Source organism: Schistocerca nitens, chromosome 3 (assembly GCF_023898315.1).
Source record: "Schistocerca nitens isolate TAMUIC-IGC-003100 chromosome 3, iqSchNite1.1, whole genome shotgun sequence".
Classification (NCBI taxonomy): Eukaryota; Metazoa; Arthropoda; class Insecta; order Orthoptera; family Acrididae; genus Schistocerca; species Schistocerca nitens.
The window spans coordinates 973,461,496-973,484,635 of NC_064616.1; the positions used below are offsets into that span (position 1 = coordinate 973,461,496).

Below are 23,140 nucleotides of genomic sequence, written 5' to 3' on the forward strand. Positions count from 1 at the left end.
CAGGTTTCCCAGAGGGCAAAGGAGACAGCAGGTGTAAAGCTTAACAGCTGCCATAGCTCTGCCAGGTGGTGGAAAGAACTGCCGCAATTCCACTGGAGGACGATGTTATCGTGAGGCTGGGAAAGCATGAAGCACGCAAGGGGGCAGGTTATGCCTCAGGGTCACCTGCTGCCACCGACTGAGTATTTGTAGCCATGTCTATGGTGGATGAGGCATCAGTGAAATTCAGGTCCTCAGGGGACGCTAAGATCTCCACTGGTCCTGTTTCTTAGCAGACTACTTCTTAGTTTGCTTGCTCCCTCGCTTCTCTTTAGGGGCTTGCTGGGAAGATTTTTCTGAAGCAGCTTCACGCATGAATGAAGACCATGAAGCTCTTTGTCCAGCAGCTTTTGGCTCCTTGAGCCACTGGCGAGTGTCCGCCGTGGCACTAGTGGAGACCTTGGAAGAGAGGGCCCCAAGGGACCACTTCCGCACGAGTGGAGCCGGAGGAGGCTGTTGCTTCTCCAGCAGAGGGGAGGGGACCGATGTCCCCTGTGTTTGGGGATTTGCCCCCTACCTCCAAGGGGGCAGATGTATTCTGGTGGCCTGGATGGGCCACTGTTCGTGGCACAGAGGGAGAAACCACTGGCACATGGGACGGCGATGGTGATATAGCTGCAGCGTATGTCGACATCAACCGAATTGGGTGTAATCTTTCTAATTTACATTTAGCCTCTGTGTAAGTAAACTGGGCCAGGATCTTTTACTCCATAATTTTCCACTCCTGTTGGAGTACTTGGCAGTCTGACGAGCAGAGGGAGTGGTGCTCTCTACAGCTGATGCAAATGGGAGGTGGCGCACATGAAGTATCTGGGTGCAGTGGACGTCCACAGTCTCAACATGTGGCACTGGAAGTGCAGCGGAAAGACATGTGCCCGAACTTCCAGCACATAAAGCACCACATAGGGAGAGGGACATATGGTTTAATATCACAGGGGTAAACTATCACCTTGACTTTTCAGGCAATGAATCACCTTCAAAGGCCAAGATGAAGGCACCGATAGCAACCCTCTGGTCTTTGGGTCCCCTGTAAATACGCCAGATGAAATGAACACCTTGCCATTCTAAATTGGCGTGGAGCTTGTCGTCAGACTGCGAGAGGAGATCACGATGGAAAATAATCCACTGGACCATGTTGAGGCTTTTATTGGGAGTGATGGAAACAGGAATATCACCTAGCTTGTCACAGGTGATTAACACTTGGGTTTGGGCTGGGGCTGCTGTATGAATCAAGACTGCACTGTTTTGCATCTTGGACAGCGCTGTCACTTCTCCAAACTTAGCCTCAAGGTGTTCAATGAAAAACTGAGTCTTTGTAGGTAGAAAAGAGTTCCCATCAGTTCTGCTACAGACTAAAAACCGAGGCGAATATGACCGTTTCCATTCGGTAGCTCTACGTGCCATACGGTCACCAGCAAGAGATGACTCAGTCAGCTTCATTGAAGGTCATCTGCCCTGATGCCATCCACTCCGATCAGGGGCTCTCCCCATGCACACCACCCAGCCACAGCAAAGGCCAACTGGCATGAGGGCCGTTGCTGGGAGTCCTGATGCCCCAGGAAGACAGGCATCTACTCCTTGGCATACGCAGGGAGTTTACAGCTCAGGCATCAGCAGTGCGACCCCTGTGTTGTCAGGGGGCTACCACAAAATTGGTACATGACGGCCCCACCATAACGGACTGGCTACCATGCTGGATATTGGATGCAGAGAAATACAATATTGTCATGAGGGCAAAAGAGGACAGGAGACAATGGAAGACGACGACATACCCTGGAAAGTGTCCTCGCCCAAATAGTTGAATCGCAGGTGGAGCTGCAAAGCCGTGACAAGAGATTCAGGAGATCGAATCTAAGGGCACTCGTGCACCACGTAAGGTGTCCTTCCCCATATGGCCTGCACTTCTGTAGAATTTTGAAAGTGGCAGGTCAAACCACAGAATGGGACCTGAATGCATAGGGCCGAAAAGTGAGAGACTCCTTTTAGTCACCTCTTACGACAGGCAGGGATACCTCAGGTCTATTCTAACCCCCGGACCTGCCTAACTGTCATATTACTTGAAGTGGATCCTGATGCAGTTTGGAATTCCTGGGTGATGGTCTGGATAGATGTCTGCCTATTGCATGTTATTACCCTCTTTAACCCTTTGACTGCTGTTGACGAGTTTACTCGTCGTGCTGCGTGCCGCTCCCTGGGCGCTACTGACGAGTAGTCGCGGCCGCCGGTTTTCCCCTGAGCACTGTTTACGAGTTAAAGTCACACCCACCTGCCGGCCGTGGAGCGCTGATGACAAGTATATGCGCGCCGCTATAGTCTGTCTGTAAACTCAATAGCGAGCACGGTCCTGCGAGCTCTAGCGGCAGCCATGCGAACCTCGTTCAAGGTCACCCGCCTTACGTAGCTGCTGCGGCTATATGAGCACAGCCATGCGTTAACACCCACCCACCTCCCCAGGGGTCGGAACCCCTGCAACCCATCGATACATTATTATCTATAAAAATATAAATAATAGTATTAAAGATAAGACTTTTAAATGAAACTTGAAGTAGTCTTTTTTTTTTTTTTTTTTTTTTTTTTAGAAAAAAAAAAAGTCTCACGAGATAGATAAGGATGCTTCGCAACTTTAAACTGAACAATAAAATAAACAATTCCCCATTCAGCATCCTAGAGTGCCACAGAGAACATCCCAGAGAATCCAAGAGTCCCCAGAGAGCATCCCAGAGTGACCCAGAGAGCATCCCAGAGAGCTAAAACACCAAGAAGAATCACTTCTCGGCTTTTGGCAAGATCAATGTGTAGAAGTATATATAAAATAATACAGTTCTTCCTTTCCCGCAAGAACGCTGTCACTGGCCTACAGGGGCACCCAAAAGCAGTTACCCGTTACCTGTCCAGCGGTGTAGATCGGCGTGCAGTGATATGCATCATTTCTGTTCGTGGCTCATAGCTTCCAGTGTCAGTCAATTAACTTTGTATACTCACTGATATACTTAGGTATCAGGAAGTGATGAATAATCACCCTGCAATTCAAGAAAATGTGCGGAATACGAAGAGGAGGTATCTGCGGAGTAACGAGCGTCCAGTCGTCTCTAATGTTATAACAGCGTGTGTAAGGAGGCGACACAAAAAGAACTGTTTGCTAGTTTTACCAGTCCCAATCAAAGGGCTGCAATTTATGCAAACATGAGCCTCGCCACAATAGGACACATAAGGAAGGAACGCGAAAATAAGCCGCATGGTTTACTGGAATCACCACGAAAGAAAACTAATAATTTTGGGAGGAAACCCATCGTTATAGACAGTTCCACAAAGTCGGTTATACGACAAATGATGGAGGACTTTTACATGAACAAAAAACTAGTGTCAACATTATGGAAATTGATTACTGCCATGAAACGAAAAATAGATTTTTGTTGGCAGAAAGATGTTTTACACAAGACACTGCGTGAAATGGGATTTATCTGGAAAAGATCTGTAAACAAATGAAAGATTCTGGTAGAGAGAATGGATATAATTGACTGGAGATTTAAGTACGTGATCCAAGTGAGGAAATTAAGGGAGCTAGGCAGAAAATTCTTTTATATTAATGAAATTTGGGTGGACAACAACATTACTTACAGAAAATGTTGGCAGGGCCCTGGCAAAGATGGCATTACAGACAATGTTAGCGGAAGCAATAGGATTATACCCGTCAATATTGGATCAAAAGATGGGTTATTACCCAACACACAGTTGATTTATAAACAGGGATGTGCAACAGCAGACTACCATGAGCAAATGAACGACAAAAATTTTTCCGATTGTATATCTACTAAAGTAATTCTGAATCTGCCACCGAACTGTGTTATTGTTATGGACAACGCTTCACATTACGACAAGGAGCATAACAAAGCTCCAACTAGAGCTTCAAATAAGAGGGAAATGATTGCTTGGTTATTAAAAACAAGGTGGAAGCTGATTCGTCAGTGAGAAAAACAAAATTATTTGATTTTATTAAACAACATAAGTTGGAGGAAAAAGTATTTGAAATTAATAAAATACTTGAAGCTCATGGACACATTGTGCTGCGACTTGCACCACACAACTGAGACTTAAATCCAATTGAAATGGCGTGGGCAAAACTCAAACATTTCGTCAGAGGAAGAAATATTCTTGGAGATATTTGCATGACGAAGTTGCTACAGTTGGTGGAAGCCATTTACTGAGCTCACATTTTTTATTCGAAGCTAAATTTTAAAGTAACTGAAAAATAGCATATACAAATACTAGTCCCAATTGTTACAGGATTTGAAACTATAACTCAAGATGACTGGAGTGCATACTGCCTCAATGTGGAGAAACTTGAAAGACAGTACTGGGTTAAGGATGGGATTATTGGAGGCATACTAGACGCCATAGTTATAAATTTAGAAAATGACGACGACGACGACGACAGTGACACTGTTGATGACGACGACGACAGTGACACTGTTGATGACGACGTCTAAAATACGATGTAGTAAACAGGCAATGAATAATTTCTTAAAAAATACGTTGTGTGCCCTTTCAAGCGTGACTCTGCTCATACGCTATAAAGTTTCTTTTGGTAGAAATGTACTACATGGTAGTAAAAATGTTAAACAGTTTTCCTAGATAAATACAGCCAAATGTGGTTCAATGCAATAAATACCTCTGTCACTAGTTGTAAAAAAATCAGTAATAATATAAGAACGCCATCCTAAATTTAAATAACTATTCGCTAGTAGAATGTGATTCAATACTTAAAACCTTGGACGCTTATGGAACAGCAGCATTTCAATGTATTCTGTCACTAAATTTCTGTTAGTATTTACCTGATTCTAAGACATATTGCTTAAAACATGTGCGCAATGGCTATTCTAAACACTGATGAAATTTCCTTTGAAACATCTACACCGATTCTGGAGTAACATGTAAAAAGCTTGACATACGAGATGCATTCACATCATCATCATCATCATCATCATCATCATCATCATCATCATCATCATCATAACAACAACAATTAAGACTGATTATGCATTTCAGCGTTCAGTCTGGAGCATAGTCCCCCTTATAAAATTCCTCTATGATCACTATTCAGTGCTAACATTGGTGCCTCTTCTGATGTTAAGCCTATTACGTCAAAATCATTATTAACCGAATCCAGGTACCTTCTCCTTGGTCTACCCTGACTCCTCCTACCCTCTACTGCTGAACCCATGAGTCTCTTGGGTAACCTTGCTTCTCCCATGCGTGTAACGTAACCCCACCATCTAAGCCTGTTCGCCCTGACTGCTACATCTATAGAGTTCACTCCCAGTTTTTCTTTGATTTCCTCATTGTGGACACCCTCCTGCCATTGTTCCCATCTACTAGTACCTGCAATCATCCTAGCTACTTTCATATCTGTAACCTCAACCTTATTGATAAGGTAACCTGAATCCACCCAGCTTTCGCTTCCATACAACAAAGTTGGTCGAAAGATTGAACGGTGCACAGATAACTTAGTCTTGGTACTGACTTCCTTCTTGCAGAAGAGAGTAGATCGTAGCTGAGCACTCACTGCATTAGCTTTGCTACACCTCGCTTCCACTTCTTTCACATGTTGCCATCCTGTGAGAATATGCATCCTAAGTACTTGAAACCGTCCACCTGTTCTAACTTTGATCAACCTATTTGGTGCTCAATGCGTTTATATCTCTTTCCCACTGACATTATTATCGTTTTGGAGATGCTAATCTTCATACCATAGTCCTTACATTTCTGATCTAGCTCTGAAATATTACTTTGCAAACTTTCAATCGAATCTGCCCTCACAACTAAGTCATCCGCATATGCGAGACTACTTATTTTGTGTTCACATATCTTAATCTCACCCAACCAGTCTATTGTTTTAAACATATAATCCATAAATAATATGAACAGTGGAGACAGGTTGCAAACTTGTCTTACCGCTGAAACTACTCTGAACCATGAACTCAATTTACCATTAACTCTAACTGCTGCCTGACTATGTAAAGACCTTTAATTGCTTGCAAAAGTTTGCCTCCTATTCCATAATCTCGTAGAACAGACAATAACTTCCTCCTAGGAACCCGGTCATACACCTTTTTTAGATCTATAAAGCATAGATACAATTCCCTGTTCCACTCTTAACACTTCTCCATTATTTGCCGTAAGCTAAAGATCTGGTCCTGACAACCTCTAAGAGGCCTAAACCCACACTGATTTTCATCCAATTTGTCCTCAACTAATACTCGCAGTTTCCTTTCAACAATACCAGAGAAGATTTTACCCACAACGCTGATTAAAGAGATACCTCTGTAGTTGTTACAATCTTTTCTGTTTCCATGTTTAAAGATTGGTGTGATTACTGCTTTGGTCCAGTCTGATGGAACCTGTCCCGACTCCTGCGCCATTTCAATTACCCTGCGTAGCCATTTAAGACCTGACATTCCACTGTATTTGATGAGTTCAGACTTAATTTCATCCACCCCAGCCGCTTTATTGCACTGCAGTCTGTTGATAATTTTCTCCACTTCCTCAAATGTGATCCTATTTCCATCATCATTCCTATCCCATTGTACATCGAAATCTGAAACATTACTGATCGTATTTTCACCTACATTGAGCAACTCTTCAAAAGATTCCCTCCATCTGCCCAAGGCATCAACAGGATTCACCAGCAGTTTTCCTGACCTGTCCAAAATACTTGTCATTTCCTTCTTACCTCCCTTTCGAAGACTGCTAATTACACTCCAGAATGGTTTTCCAGCAGCTTGACCCAAAGTCTCCAACCTGTTTCCAAAGTCTTCCCAAGAGTTCTTCTTGGATGCTGCAATTATCTGTTTGGCTTTGTTTCTTTCTACAACATAACTTTCTCTGTCTACCTGAGTTCTAGCATGTAGCCATTTTTGATACGCCTTCTTTTTCCTTTCACAGGGTGCCTTGACTGTGTCATTCCACCAAGCTGTTTGCTTCAACCTACCTTTACACACTACTGTTCCAAGACATTCTTTAGCCACTTCTAGTACTGTGTCCCTGTACCTTGTCCATTCCTTTTCCAATGACTGTAATTGACTACATTCAACTAACTGGTACCATTCTGAGATCACTGTTATGTACTTGTGCCTCATTTCCTTATCCTGAAGTTTCTCCACTCTTATCCTCCTACATATGGACCTCACCTCCTGCACTTTCGGCCTCACAATACCAATTTCACTGCAGATTAAATAGTGATCAGTGTCATCAAAGAATCCCCTGAATACACGTGTATCCCTTACAGCCTTCCTGAATTCCTGATCTGTTATTATATAGTCAATGACAGATCTGGTTCCCCTGCCTTCCCATGTATACCGGTGAATGTTCTTATGTTTAAAAAAGGAGTTTGTGATTACTAAGCCCATACTGGCACAGAAATCCAAGAGTTGTTCCCCGTTCCTGTTGGCCTCCATATCCTCTCCAAATTTACTCATAACCTTTTCATACCCTTCTGTTCAATTTCCAATCCTGGTATTAAAATCACCCATGAGCAGAACACTGTTCTTGTCCTTTACTCTAACAACTACATCAGTGAGTACGTCATAAAAACTATCCATCTTATCTTGATCTGTCCCTTCACAATGAGAATATACTGACAATCCTAATTTTCTTGATAGACACTGTCAAATCTATCCACATCGGTCGTTCGTTTACATACCTTATTGCAATTACGCTGGGTTCCATTTATTTCCTGATGTAAAGCCTTACACCCCATTGTGCTATTCCTGCTTTGACTCCTGACAGGTAGACCTTGTATTCTCCCACTTCCTCTTCTTTCTCACCCCTCACCCGAATGTCACTAACAACTAAAACATCCAACCCCATCTTACTTGCAGCCTCTGCCAGGTCTACCTTCTTCCCAGAGTAGCCCCCATTGATATTTAATAGTTCCCCATCTCGTTACCATTCGTTTGCCGAGTCTTATCTTAGGAGTCCCTGGTTTGTCAATTAGAGGTCGGACTCAATCACCTCCAAAGGTCCGAAGCAGTTTGCTCTGATTGTTGCCAGCCTCATATTAAAGTACCAGGGAAGCAGGTTGCTAGCCTTACTTGCCATGGGTCCCATTGAGTTTTACCCCTAATGGTTGAGGGACTAACCGGTGGATTTGGTAGTCTTTGCCGTTTGAGCACAAAGGTGACCACGACTCAGAATATGTCCGAGATGCCCAACCTTATTCCAAAGTAACTGGTATCCCGACTGTCAGGACCACTTACTTGGCCACTCATACGTTGCCCGTGGTTCATGAACTAGGACATGACAACAGGAGCCCACACCATGAACCATATGCGTTCACATATTACTTTTTATTTTTGGTAAGAACTTTACTTGTTAATCTACTTTTCAGACTTTTTTACGAAGACAGGCAAAAAAAGTAATACAACACACGAAATTATAAATTTCTGGTTACTTTTTAAACACTCTTCGTATTGCAAGAATTGTTAAGTTTCAATGCAGCCCTTCAAAGGAAACTTCTAACTTTTAGTAGAAACACAAAGTAGGAACAAACCTTAAATTCTACAGATTGACTGCCCTATATAGGATTCGTTTTACGAATAGCAATAGATGAACATACATTGAGATGCACAGGCATTTGGTTCTATGTTTTTAGTAGAATTCTGACTTCCATTTTTATGTTAATATTATTTACTCTATAATGATCTGTTTCGGAAGAAGATATCGTCTTTTGTATTCCTATAGTCTTAACGCATTTGTCTAAAAATAATCACAGCTGGAACGTATCTGTACACGTCACCACAGATTTAAAGTGTGCGCCGCAGCAGGGCCGGCACTATGTTGTGAAACAGCCTGTAGAAGCGCCCTGTGGCATAGATGGGTAGGCAGAGTGGGGACTTGCTCGCTCACTCTTCAGTTTATCGACAGACTATACCTGAGTGCTGATGACGAGATAACTCTGACAGCGGACTTCCCGTCCCATGTCTCAGAAGCCTTTCGAAGTTCTGGCCACTAGCTTGTCTGTTGTGAGCCTAGGTTTCACATCACAGTTCATTGTTCATTGGAATTTACATTAGTGTTCTTCGCGTCCTGTATTTTACAAGGAAAATGGTGAGACTTCGTGGTTGCACTGAGGAAGAAATCATGGAGATTCTTACAAGGAGCGACAGTGAGGGTGAACTACTTGATTTTGATGAAAGTGATAGCTCTTCCACAGAGCCCAAAAGCTCTATTCATAAACCATCCACATCAGCAGGGGTGTCAAAGCAGTCTCATGTTTCAACAAGAGATGTTAGTTGTTCTGAATCTGAAGAATCAGAAAGTGATAGTGAAACGCCTACGAAGAAAGCACGTCTTAGTGATATGTTTGACTGGAAAGAAAATGACTTTCAGCCAGTTAATCAAGCATTTGATGGTACGCTGTCGGGACATGTGTGTCAAATAGGGAATGAGTCTAGTATTCTGTCAGTTTTCATGTTATTCTTTACACAAGAACTGATGAAATATATAGCTGATGAAACGAATCAGTTTTATTTATTCACCAAGGAGAACACTCCCGAATCAGTGCATTCTCGAATCTCAAAGTGGAAAGATACTGGATATGAAGAAATGTATTGTTTCATAGCTGTTTGTCTTCTGATGCCTCGCTTGAAAAAACTGAAAATTAGCGAATACTGGACCAGAGATGATCTAAATACGCCAATTTTTGGTGAACTCATGTCAAGAGACCGCTTTTTGTTACTTATGATAATGTTACATTTCAGTGACAAATCTGCCAATACTGGAGGAGACAGATTATTCAAAATTAGGAACATCGTCAATGAAGTTCGTACAGCTTTCCGTTGTGCATTTAATCCACATCAGAAACTCTGCATTGATGAAAGTTTGTTATTATTCAAAGGACACTTATCTTTCAGACAATTCATTCCATCGAAACGGACTAGATTCGGTATAAAAACATTTGTGTTATGTGATTGTAAGACTGACTATGTCTTGGATTTCACTGTTTATACACGGGCATCAACAGAAACAGAGTTCCACAATTTGGGGAAAAGTGGTGACATAGTGGCTACACTTATGAAACCCTATTTAGAATGTGGACATACCCTCTACGTCAATAACTGGTACTCAAGCCCAGACTTTTTTGACTGACTTCACAGTCATGGGACAAACGCATGTGGTACTATCTGTAAGTACAGATGCAACATGCCGAAACTTCAGAAAAAACTGGAACGTGGAGATATTCAATTAATGTGTACTGATACAATGCTTGCTATAAAGTGGTGTGACAAAAGGGAAGTGTGGATTTTGACCACATGTAACACCACAGAAATGGTTGGCACAGGAAAGATTGACAGGAATACTAAAGAAAAAATTAAGAAACCACAAAGCATTGTAGATTGTAACTTGAATATGGGAGCAGTTGACCGTTCTGATATGCTGCTTAGCTCTGTCGTACGTATACGGAAAACAATTAAGTGGTATAAAAAGTTCTTTTTTCACGTTCTAGATCTGTGTGTTTTAAATGCTCATGTCCTACACAGATCACTAACAGGCCGTAAAATGACGATAGCAGAGTTTCATCTGTCACTGGTATGGGAACTTACAGAAACGTATGCGTTAGAGAGCAGGAAAGCTGGCAGAGGAAGGTGTTCTGATGATAATCCTCTAAGATTTGTGGGAAGGCATTTTCCAGACATTATAACAAGTGACAAGTGAGCAATCCAAGAAAAGCTCGCTAACGCATAGATGCACTGTTTGCTGGAAACAAAAAGTGCGTCGAGAAAGCACGTACGAATGTAAAACTAGCAAAGTACCATTGTGTGTCGTACGCTGTTTTGAAAAATACCACACAATACAGAATTACTAATTGCAGCATAGAACGAATACAATGATGCTATTAGAAAACAACTTTGGGAGGGGGGGGGGGTGGAGAAAGAAGAAGAAATATAAAAAAGGAAAAACAAAATAAAAATGTTTTTAACTTCGCCAGTGCTGGTCCAAAGCCCGGATCAAAAAGAAGGATGGGAAACATATTCACAAAGTGTAAAAGTAACGCCTAAATTTACAGTTCATGACTTTGAATTTTCTCTACAAGTGAATTTAATGTGCTAACAAAAAGACAGAGATTTCACAGCTTTCAAATGTTGGACAATCTGTTAAATACTTATGTGCAACAATCACGAGTATTGTACAAATTTTGTCAAAGAAACAAAATTACGCATAATCGGGTAATTACAAAGTGCAACAAATATTCGGGCAATTCAGCGATACAAACAGTAGGCCATGTGAAATTTCTTATCACACCAGAATACAAATTTAACGACGTGAAGTAAAATTGTTCTTATCATTGCTCACAGTAAATTCCGATGTTGTAGTGTGATATGAAAGATGATCTGTATGTCGCTTTCTCCTATAAATGACGTAATATGATGTTCTGAATAACATAAATAACATACAGTAATCTATAATCTATGGCTTATTTTATTTGTTCTTGAGTTAGTACGGTGAGGAACGCATAGATAAATGCAGACATTATAAACGGGTATCCAAGAAAGAACAATAAACTATTGATGTAAAGCTAACGAATCACGTCACTTTCGGCATAATCTACAAAAATAGTGCACGAAAACTACAAGCAAGATATCATTCTTGGTGATGGAAAATAGTTTTACCAGGCAGTTTGATTCTGTAGTAATTCACCTGCAGGGGAACTACATAGTGAGAGCATTTACGAGTATTCTGTATCAGCCGTGAGAGGACACAATATTTCGCGTGGAGTCACAGTCACTGCAGAAATATTCAGCACAGGGCAGGTGGGGCAGTGAGGATCACTCCGCCCCAGGCGGCAGCTCGAGGGTCAGGCACATTAGCGCAGGTATACGGATGACAGTGCAGGCCGCAGTGCCTCAGCGTGCCAAGCATATCGTGCGCCTCCAGCAGTCAAAGGGTTAACTGTCGGCGGTCTCAGTCAACAGATGAGGTTGGCCTGTATGCTTTTGTGCTGCATGTGTCCCTTCAAGTTTCCATTTCACTATCACATCATCAGAAACAGCATACCTAGGGACGTTTAGGGGTGTGGAAATCTTGCGTACAGACGCATGACAAGTGACACCCAATCACCTGACCACGTTCCAAGTCTGTGAGTTCCGCAGAGTGCCCCATTCTACTCTCCCACTATGTCTAATGACTACTGAGGTTGCTGATATGGAATACCTGGCAGCAGGTGGCAGCACAATGCACCTAATATGAAAAACATATGTTTTTGGGGGTGTCCGGATAATTTTGATCACATAGTGTATGTTAAAACTGTTAGTTACTGACCCACTTTATTCAGGACTGCCAGATGAAGGTGTCTCACCAAAATTAGTTGCAGAAATAAAGGTTCAATCACAAAGACAATTACTACAACAAAACAAGTGCACTGATTTTGGCATTCTGCACCTTTTGTTTTTACATTTGCATATATACTCTGCCAGTCATTGTACAGTTCACATATTAGTAACTTTATTAAGCCATAGCACAGTGAGCAATCACAGTGTGTGTTGTAACTGCGACTGGAATGGTTGCGGGATTGACGTGATGGAAAGTGCGGCGGGACCCATGGAGCAGCCCGAGAACAACAACACAACGGGAGAGGACGGACACGGCCAACGAAGGACCTAACGAATAACAACAAGATGGAAACAACAGAATCACATGAAACCACGTCCACTCGTACACAAAACTAGAAGTAAATACGCTGTCTAAGGCAAGGCAATATGTCCAGAGATGCACGCAAGATTACACTGGCTGGCTGAGCGAGAGGCAGGCGCGTAAATACATGATCAGGGGCACCGCTATTGGCTGCTAGGACCACGTGTTCCACTGTGGCGCCCTCACACTAAATGTGGACCAGGGCCCGCGCACTGCCACAGCTTATGGTGCGATGGTGCAGAGACCTCTAGGGGTATTCGACCTCCATGCCGTCTGGCGTGGATTCAAATTCTGTGGCGCGCAGTACCAGAGTGTGTGCCCTGTCAGTCAGAGTTAATTGTATCAACAAATGAATTCTGGAAGTTTACCATTTATTGTTCCTCATTTCGTATTTCTGGCAAATAAACTTCCAGTCGGTTGCTAGAGTATATATGAGGTGTAATCAAAAAAATAATGGGAATTTAATTTTGCAGGCTTTATACATTAGATTTTCAATTTCTTTTATCTTGTTGGTACACATGTATGCATGCATTTTCAGCTGTTCTGAATATTCAGTTTATTGTTGACAATCAAAAAGGTTATACATGTTTTCGAATGCTCAGTGAATTTGTAATTCTGAAAAAGATGGCTCAGAATTTGCATTAAATTTTGCTTGAAAAAATGGAATAAAGTGCAGCACCACATTCAAAATGTTGACTGTGGCTTTTGGCAAATCTGTTATGAGTGGGACAAGAGTTTACAAACATTTCTAAGAGGGTTGAGAAGACGCCAAAGACAACAACTGCCTTTGATGCCCTACCACATAAATTACTGATGGCAATGTGGAAGAAGTAAAGAAAATACACTATGTGATCAAAAATATGCATCCAGGCACCTTTCAGAAAATGACTTATAAGATATGGCGCTCTCCATCGGTAATGCTGGAATTCAATACGGTGTTGGCCCAGCCTTCATGACAGCTTCCACTCTCGCAGGCATACGTTCTATCAGGTGCTCGAAGGTTTCTTGGGGAATGACAGCCCATTCTTCATGGAGTGATGCACTGGGGAGATGTATCGATTTCGGTCGGTGAGGCCTGGTATAAAGTCAGCGTTCCAAAACATCCCAAAGGTGTTCTATAGGATTCAGATCAGGGCTCTGTGCAGGCCAGTCCATTACAGAGATGTTATTACCCTGTAATCACTCCACCAGAGGCTGTGCATTATGAAAAAGTGCTCGATCGTGTTGAAAAATGCAATCACCATCAGCGAATTGCTCTTCAACAGTGGGAAGGAAGAAGGTGCTTAAAACATCAATGTAGGCCTGTGTTGTGATAGTGCCATGCTAAACAAGGGGTGCAAGCCCCATCCATGAAAAATATGACCACACCATAACACCGCCACCTCCGAATTTTACTGTTGACACTACACATGCTGGCAGATGACTCTCACCGGGCATTTGCCATACCCACTCCCTGCCATCAGATCACCGCATTGTGTTGCGTGTTTTGTTATTCCACACAACGTTTTTCCACTGTTCAATCGTTCAATGTCTACGCTCCTTACACCAAGCGAGGCATCATTTGGCATTTACCAGTGTGACATGTGGCTCATGAGCAGCTGCTCAACCATAAAATCCAAGTTTTCTCACCTCCCACCTAACTGTCCTAGTACTTGCAGTGGCTGCTGGTGCAGTTTGGGATTCCTGTGTGATGGTCTGGATAGATGTCTGCCTATTACACATTAAGATCCTCTTCAACTGTTGGCTGTCTCTATCAGTCAACAGATGAGGTTAGCATCTACGCTTTTGTGCTGTACGTGTTCCTTCACATTTCCACTTCACTATCACATCAGAAACAGTGGACCTAGGGATGTGTAGGAGTGTGGAAATCTCGCGTACAGATGTATGACACAAGTGACACCCAATCACCTGACCATGTTCGACGTACGCGAGTCCCGCAGAGTGCCCCATTCAGCTCTCTAATGGTGTCTAATGACTACTGAGGTCGCTGATATGGAGTGCCTGGCAGTGGGTGGCAGCACAATGCATCTAATATGAAAAACGTATATTTTTGGGGGTGTCCAGATGCTTTTGATCACATAGTGTAGTACTGGAAATTACCAAATCAGCATCAGAGAGGTTGCTGATGATGTCGGCATATCCTCTGGCTCATGCCAAGCAGTTTTTTCAGATGTTTTGGGCATAAAACATGTAACAGCAAAGCTTGTTCCCAAAATTGTTGAATTTAGACCAAAAACAACACTGAATATTCATCATAAAGAAGTTGACAATGGTCCAGCACTTCTAACGAAGGTTATAGCAGGCGATGAAACATAGGTATATGGGTATGACATTGAAACCAAGGTCCTATAGTTCCAATGAAAACTCTCTGAAGAGCCATGAAAAAAAAAAATAAAGTCAATCACATTTGAAGGTTCTTCTCACTGTTTTCTTTGGTTGCAATGGGATAGTGCATAATGAGTTCCTGCCTTATGGTTGTATGTCCAATACAGAATACTACCTGGAAGTTGGGCGACATTTGTGTCAAGAAATCCGAAGGAAACAATGCTCATTGTGTTTTTCTTCGACTCTCTCTCTCTCTTTTTCTTTTTCTTTTTTTTTTCTTTTTTTGCAATAAACAAAACTGTTATGTTGTCACAGCCACAGTATTCGCCATACATGGTGCCCTGCAACTTCTTTCTAGTCCCGAGGCTGAAGAGAAACATAGAAGGATGTCATTTTGTCACCAGAATTGCTGAAGAAGCTGAACACTAAGTAAAAGTGAGTTCCACAAGCGCGTCCAAGATTGGAGAAAGCTTAGACAAAGTGTATTATATTTGAGAGGGACTACTTCAAAGGGTACGAAGTAGTAGCAGTTGGTGGTGATAAATAAAGATTATGTAAGAAAAAGAAAAATTCCCATTACTTTTTGATCTCACCTCATACTTTGTGCATTAGGTTCCTGTATGTGCTTATTTGGTGTTATTTCCCTCCCCTAACTACACATATGTGCATTCAAGTCCGCCCCCGGTAGCTGAGTGGTCAGCGCGACTGTCTGTCAATCCTATGGTCCCGGGTTCGATTCCCGGCTGGGTCGGAGATTTTCTCCACTCAGGGACTGGGTATTGTGTTGTCCTAATCATCATCATATCATCACCATTGACACGAAAGTCGCTGAAGTGGCATCAAATTGAAAGACTTGCACCAGGCGACTGGTCTACCCGACGGGAGGCCCTCGTCACACGACATTTCATTTCATGAGCATTCAAGAGTTTAGTTCATTTTAGATAAGAATGTGCTAAGCAGTGCCAAGAGGGATGGGAACACTCTACATTTGTTAGTCTTAGAAAGTTGCTATGAAAGCAACATGAGCTTAACCACAGACTTAAATGAAGCCCAAGTCTTGTTGACAAACAAAAGCTGGATTAAGCCAATTGCATGTAAGGAGGGCAACGCAACAATCATTCAATAAATTTAAAAGTAAAATTCTGTCTAATGATGTGACCAAGAAGACTTAACTGGTTTTGGTCTTTCAAAAAATTAGTACATGGAACAAAATTTATCAATGAATAGTAACACTGGTACTGCACTGGAGAATGACAGAAAAGTGTGTGATACTGAACAAAAGGGTGTAATACTGAATTGCCTCTTCCCAAATTATTTCATTAATATTAATTTAGCCAAGATAATGGTGGTTGAACTCTATGTAGATTAAATTACTTTAAGAGACGCAAGCAGCCATAATGTTTCACAGATGACTGCACTAGGGTGCCCCCTTTCAAAAGCTGCACAAATATTAAAATGAAATATAATGACACAAATGATCACAAAATACATCAACTAAAATCACCCAATAAAATGGGAGGTGACTTGATCTGGTGAGCTATGGGTATGATTCTATGTAGACTATGAAGGATCTTACACTCCTTTTAGCAGCTGTTTATTGTAACTTGAATCTTGAGTTAATTATGACTGCTTTCTTACACATGCATACTTTTAGCAAACAAACAAAATTAAATATAAAAAAAGTTACAGAGCAAGCAACCTCGGACACTGTGTGTGTGTGTGTGTGTGTGTGTGTGTGTGTGTGTGTGTGTGTGTAGATTTTGTGATACCATACAATTTATTTTATCATGTGATGCTAGCACCCGTGCAATGGGTTGTGTTCTACATCAGGAAGTGCAAGGTTAGGAGCAGCCACCAGCTTATGCTTCACAATTTAATATGGCTGAAAAAAATTACTCCACCACTTAGAAGGTGATGTTACATGTATTGGAATAAATTTATACAGCACTGAAGTGGTTGTTTGGTTGCAAGGATCCTTCAAGTAGACTCTCCTGGTGGTCATTAAAATTGAGCGAGTTAGACTGAAGTGATTCACAAACTGGCCGAGACACATGGTAACACAGGTGGGCTTAGCAGAAAGACTGACATAATACAAGCAATGGGTTGTAGCCTAGTGGAATGACAAAGAGAACAAGCTGCTACTGCTGCTGCTGATTACGTTATTTGCATTGCAGCCACAGTTTGCTGTTGACAATGGTATGTTATGTAGGAAATGAAACTTTGGCCACATGTGTTTATGCCTGCTGCACTACAGGAAGTACTAATGGAGGCACATGATCACATATTATCTATTCACAGCGGTCACAGAACTACAGACCAGAGAGTAGATGAGCATTATTGGTGGAGAACTAAGAAATAAGATGTAGATCAGTACCGTATTTACTCGAATCTAAGCCGCACTTGAAAAATGAGACTCTAAATCAAGGGAAAAAAAATTTTCCCGAATCTAAGCAGCACCTGAAATTTGAGACTCGAAATTGAAGGGGAGAGAAAAGTTTAAGACCACACCTCCAAATCGGAACAAAGTTGGTCCATTGCAAAATGAGACACGATTTAGGTCAAATGGATGAAGATACAGCTACAGTAGTTTGGTTCAAGTCGTAAGCTTAACAGTTGAGCTTTACCAAGTAGCCATTGCTATGTGTCAGGCGCTCTGTCCGTATTTGTACGGGTACCCTTCCTTTTTCATGGGCTTCGTCTGGTTTGAATCGATAAAAAAAAAAAAGAGGAGGAATTGTCTCATAAATGAAACAATGGCAAGAGACTACTATTTGTTGTTACTTCCACTGCTGCTTTCTTTGATAATGATCAACAAGAACCAAATAATAGACTGCATATGATAGAAGATGTCCTGAACGAGAGTTTAGCGAAAATTTTTCTCCGTTTGAAAATCTTTGCAGACGCCTCTTTAGTACATTATATTCTGCACAGGAATTAGTATCATCTTAGATTTAAAAATCTAGTCAGTTGCCGTGCTTCATTTCTGACTGTATCACTAGTCAGCATAAGAATAATACGAATATAAACATGGCATCGTATGTATATTATTCCACGTTTGCTGTTGTCTAGTTTCGTAATTTATTAGGCAGACAGGATTTAAATGAGATAGAAGCAAACACGAAAGAATACATGGCATAATGTTTACATTCTTATACTTTTCTTTTAATTTATTTACTGATGCAGAGGTTTTGGCGTCAGTATTTATCTTTGTGCCTGCAAAGCATGCCTGTGTAGCACTACATATATTCGACGGCAGAAGTTAGTTTTGGCAGCACCTACCAACATTTTTCAGAACTTTGCTTACTTTGCGCTCGATTCTAAGCCACAGGCGGATCTTTGGATTACAAAAGCTGGGAAAAAAGTGTGGCTTAGATTCGAGTAAATACAGTATCTAAGAAACTGCGTGCCATGTGCAGAGTTAAGTCATCCACAAATATCCTCCGTCACGCACCATGCAGTAGCTTGCAGAGTATCTATATAAGATGTAAATTTACCACTACAGAAGTTACCAGAGGCAACTAAGCTTTTGAGATGACTGGAATGGATATTTTAGGACCTTTTAGCCAAACACCAGTGAGCAGCTGCTACATTTGGACAATCATAGCTCAATTCTCCTAACATGTGTCAATGATGCTATTCCAAATCAACAGGTGAACACAGTAGAACATTCAATGATAAATAATTGTCTATTGAAGTTCCATGTTCCAGAGACAATAATCACAGATCAGGGCACCAACTTCATCTTAGATCTGATGACGCAGTTGTGTTGACTGTTATGTATTCACAAACGGCAAACTAGCCCATTACCTTCACAGGCTAACAGAAGTGCTAGTTCTGCAAGGTCCGCAAGAGAGCTTCTGTAAAGTTTATTCTAATAGTGCTTGAGCCACAACCTTAATTGGCTATTTAAAAAGTAAAAGGAGACGAGGTACTGGCAGAAGTAAAGCTATGAGGACGGGGCGTGAGTCGTGCTTGGGTAGCTCAGTTGGTAGAGCACTTGCCCGCGAAAGGCAAAGGTCCCAAGTTTGAGTCTCGGTCTGGCACACAGTTTTAATCTGCCAGGAAGTTTCACATCAGCGCACACTCCGCTGCAGAGTGAAAATCTCATTCTGGAGACGTGGAACACGTTCACCACACAATTAAGGTGCCTAGTTATTACGTCAATAGCCCTCACAGTGTCTGTGATGTTTTCTTACCATATGTTTTAGCAGCATAGAATACATCATGGAAATAGGGGGAGTATAATAAGGTGGTTTATTTTTAAGTGAATTCGTGCAGTTACACTAGCAACTCATGTCAGGTGGCATAAGTAGGCTTTTGTTTATAACTGATAATGTATGTATGTATGTATGTATATATGTATGTACCCATGGACAACAGATCTCTCAAAGCAGGTATGGTGTTCCCTTCTGAATAATTCCTGGCTGGCCTAAAGAAAGCCCAGAAGGAACTAACAACTGCATTAGAGCTAATCATCACACCAGATGAGAAAACATTCTCACTGTTTTATCAGGCCACAACAGTAGGAATCAACACCAACCGTGCCCTACTGTGTGCTGGTCTGATTTCCAGTAACAGCAGCCAATGTCTGGTATGGACATTTTACAGTCTACCTCTACCTGGTACGATGGGACACACTGGGAAAGCACGTACAAATTAGAATGAAAGACGTAATGCCAATTTTAAAGAATGGAAGAATTATGCATCAATGTTAGCAGATTAACATCGTCAGAGAGAGTGGGTCACAAAACGCCCGACCTAAGTGATCCAGATCAACTCAAGGGGATGCATGGTGCAATTATTCCCAGCGGGAACAGGAGCAGAAGGATGCCCGTGGGACACACTGGTATCACAACCTTATTTTCAGAGGACGACAGTACACCAGATAAACCTATCAGCAAGGTCAAAATATGGACACAATACATTTAGGGCCGCAAGGCAGCGATTTGCCAATTAATGGCACAACTTCTGACCTCACTGGACAAACTTTTCATCTCCCAGCTATCCTAATTGGAACTACCATTGACAATGTGATGCAACCTTTGTTGAATCAGCTAGATAAACCACTGAAGGCACTCCCAGCCCATAATCTAACATTCCTCAATGATACCATGGAACTCATCCATCTTCATACACTGAATGTGTTAGTAACAACTCTAAAAGCACACACACTTGCAAAGCAGATGATTCAGCATATTTAGCAGTATCATAGTTCTCAGTATCACGGAGACGTGATTATTGGTGTTTGAAGTATCACTATAGTCTTCACTTTAAGTTGTGCAGCCTGTGTCTATGGTAAAAAGCTGCCCACCCATCTGAGCTCCTTTACACCAGTTACCTGCTGAGTGGGTCAACCTTAGGAAGAAAGTATTTTTAAATAGCCAATTAAGGTTGTGGCTCAAGCACTATTAGAATAATGAAAATCTAAATCGGAAACAGTTTATGATATAGTGGATCAGCTCTGCCAAAGAGGACAGGTGTGTGAACCACAGCTCTGCCGAGTACAGAGGAAAGGACCCACGACAGATTCATCGAACGTTGTCGGTCGGTGGCAGAAGAAACCTTAGTGGTCGGTGTTCTTGTGGAAAAAGCCTTATTCAGACTATGTTGACATTGCTGTAGTTATCAGCCGGAGCTCCTGAAGAGTTGCAATACTGCCACAGCACACCAAGACTGTGCTTACCACACCCATCCACCGCCCTGTGCTACGGCCATGCCACACCCCTATCCACTGCCCTGTGCTGCAGGCATGCCACACCGTCGTTTGCTGGCCCATGTTGTGCACCCTATTCTGTGGGTAAATTCATTGGCTGGCAGCACTGACACTGCCATCCAATTATCTGCCCAGATGGTAACTAATAAATAAAAGTAGCTGCTGGTGGTCGGGTTTGACATGGCGACTTGCACCACGCCAGCCTGCGATGCTAACCATTACATCAACTGCGAGTACCACATCTTGCAATAATCACATTCTTTTTCTATCAATTTTGTCTTCTGGCTCATAGTGTGGAAAATTTAAATTAATTTGTCTAATCATTCACAAAATGGTGCTAATTTTGTAAAACATAGACATTACATTATCAGATTACTATTTATTACTGAGCTCACAGCTGTACAACAGAACACAAGAATGTGATAATATCATACTGACATCCTATAATTCCTTTTCCGAAACAATGTTGTCAGGTTGTCTACGATGTGTATTGTCACTATTTCATGTCACACATACATGACTTGAAAAAAATGTACCCAGATATGTAGTACTGGAAACATTCCAGACTAAGAGAAGCCAGCCCATTACATCTAGCCTGGAGGATAGCCACAGTCCCATAGACACTAGCAAACTGGCACTGTCGCTCGCTCGCTCACACACACACACACACACACACACACACACACACACACACACACACACACACACACACACACACACACACACACACACACACAGTGATAACCAATAAGACAATACTTGGATAATGGAGACTCAAGCTCTAACAATCATTTTGTACCGTCTAGTGTCCAAGCAGTAAGAGTATTCACACATATAAAAAGTTTTCACAAAACTAACTGCGAATGGAATTTCAACACAATATACATACAGTTATGGGAAGAAATGCCCATATTTAAGACCAAAGGCAAGAGAAAATTTATTAATAATAACTGACTTACCAAAGTAAAGTACAGACTACAGGTCTCAACTGCAAAAACACACTACCATACACAAGTTGGTGGGAAGAACAAGATACATTACCATTAAATAAGCAGGAGATGGTTTCACATGTAATGGTAAGATCATATTCAAATTACACTCCTGGAAATGGAAAAAAGAACACATTGACACCGGTGTGTCAGACCCACCATACTTGCTCCGGACACTGCGAGAGGGCTGTACAAGCAATGATCACACGCACGGCACAGCGGACACACCATGAACCGCGGTGTTGGCCGTCAAATGGCGCTAGCTGCGCAGCATTTGTGCACCGCCGCCGTCAGTGTCAGCCAGTTTGCCGTGGCATACGGAGCTCCATCGCAGTCTTTAACACTGGTAGCATGCCGCGACAGCGTGGACGTGAACCGTATGTGCAGTTGACGGACTTTGAGCGAGGGCGTATAGTGGGCATGCGGGAGGCCGGGTGGACGTACCGCCGAATTGCTCAACACGTGGGGCGTGAGGTCTCCACAGTACATCGATGTTGTCGCCAGTGGTCGGCGGAAGGTGCATGTGCCCGTCGACCTGGGACCAGACCGCAGCGACGCACGGATGCACGCCAAGACCGTAGGATCCTACGCAGTCCCGTAGGGGACCGCACCGCCACTTCCCAGCAAATTAGGGACACTGTTGCTCCTGGGGTATCGGCGAGGACCATTCGCAACCGTCTCCATGAAGCTGGGCTACGGTCCCGCACACCGTTAGGCCGTCTTCCGCTCACGCCCCAACATTGTGCAGCCCGCCTCCAGTGGTGTCGCGACAGGCGTGAATGGAGGGACGAATGGAGACGTGTCGTCTTCAGCGATGAGAGTCGCTTCTGCCTTGGTGCCAATGATGGTCGTATGCGTGTTTGCCGCCGTGCAGGTGAGCGCCACAATCAGGACTGCATACGACCGAGGCACACAGGGCCAACACCCGGCATCATGGTGTGGGGAGCGATCTCCTACACTGGCCGTACACCACTGGTGATCGTCGAGGGGACACTGAATAGTGCACGGTACATCCAAACCGTCATCGAACCCATCGTTCTACCATTCCTAGACCGGCAAGGGAACTTGCTGTTCCAACAGGACAATGCACGTCCGCATGTATCCCGTGCCACCCAACGTGCTCTAGAAGGTGTAAGTCAACTACCCTGGCCAGCAAGATCTCCGAATCTGTCCCCCATTGAGCATGTTTGGGACTGGATGAAGCGTCGTCTCACGCGGTCTGCACGTCCAGCACGAACGCTGGTCCCACTGAGGCGCCAGGTGGAAATGGCATGGCAAGCCGTTCCACAGGACTACATCCAGCATCTCTACGATCGTCTCCATGGGAGAATAGCAGCCTGCATTGCTGCGAAAGGTGGATATACACTGTACTAGTGCCGACATT

At 42.7% G+C, this 23,140-nt stretch overlaps 1 protein-coding gene across 1 annotated transcript in view; it reads right to left on the minus strand.

Annotated features, from left to right (window-relative positions):
- Positions 1-23,140, minus strand: part of LOC126249033 (cysteine-rich with EGF-like domain protein 2) — a 148,375-nt gene that overhangs the window by 35,925 nt on the left and 89,310 nt on the right. The gene's annotated exons all lie outside the window — the stretch shown is intronic.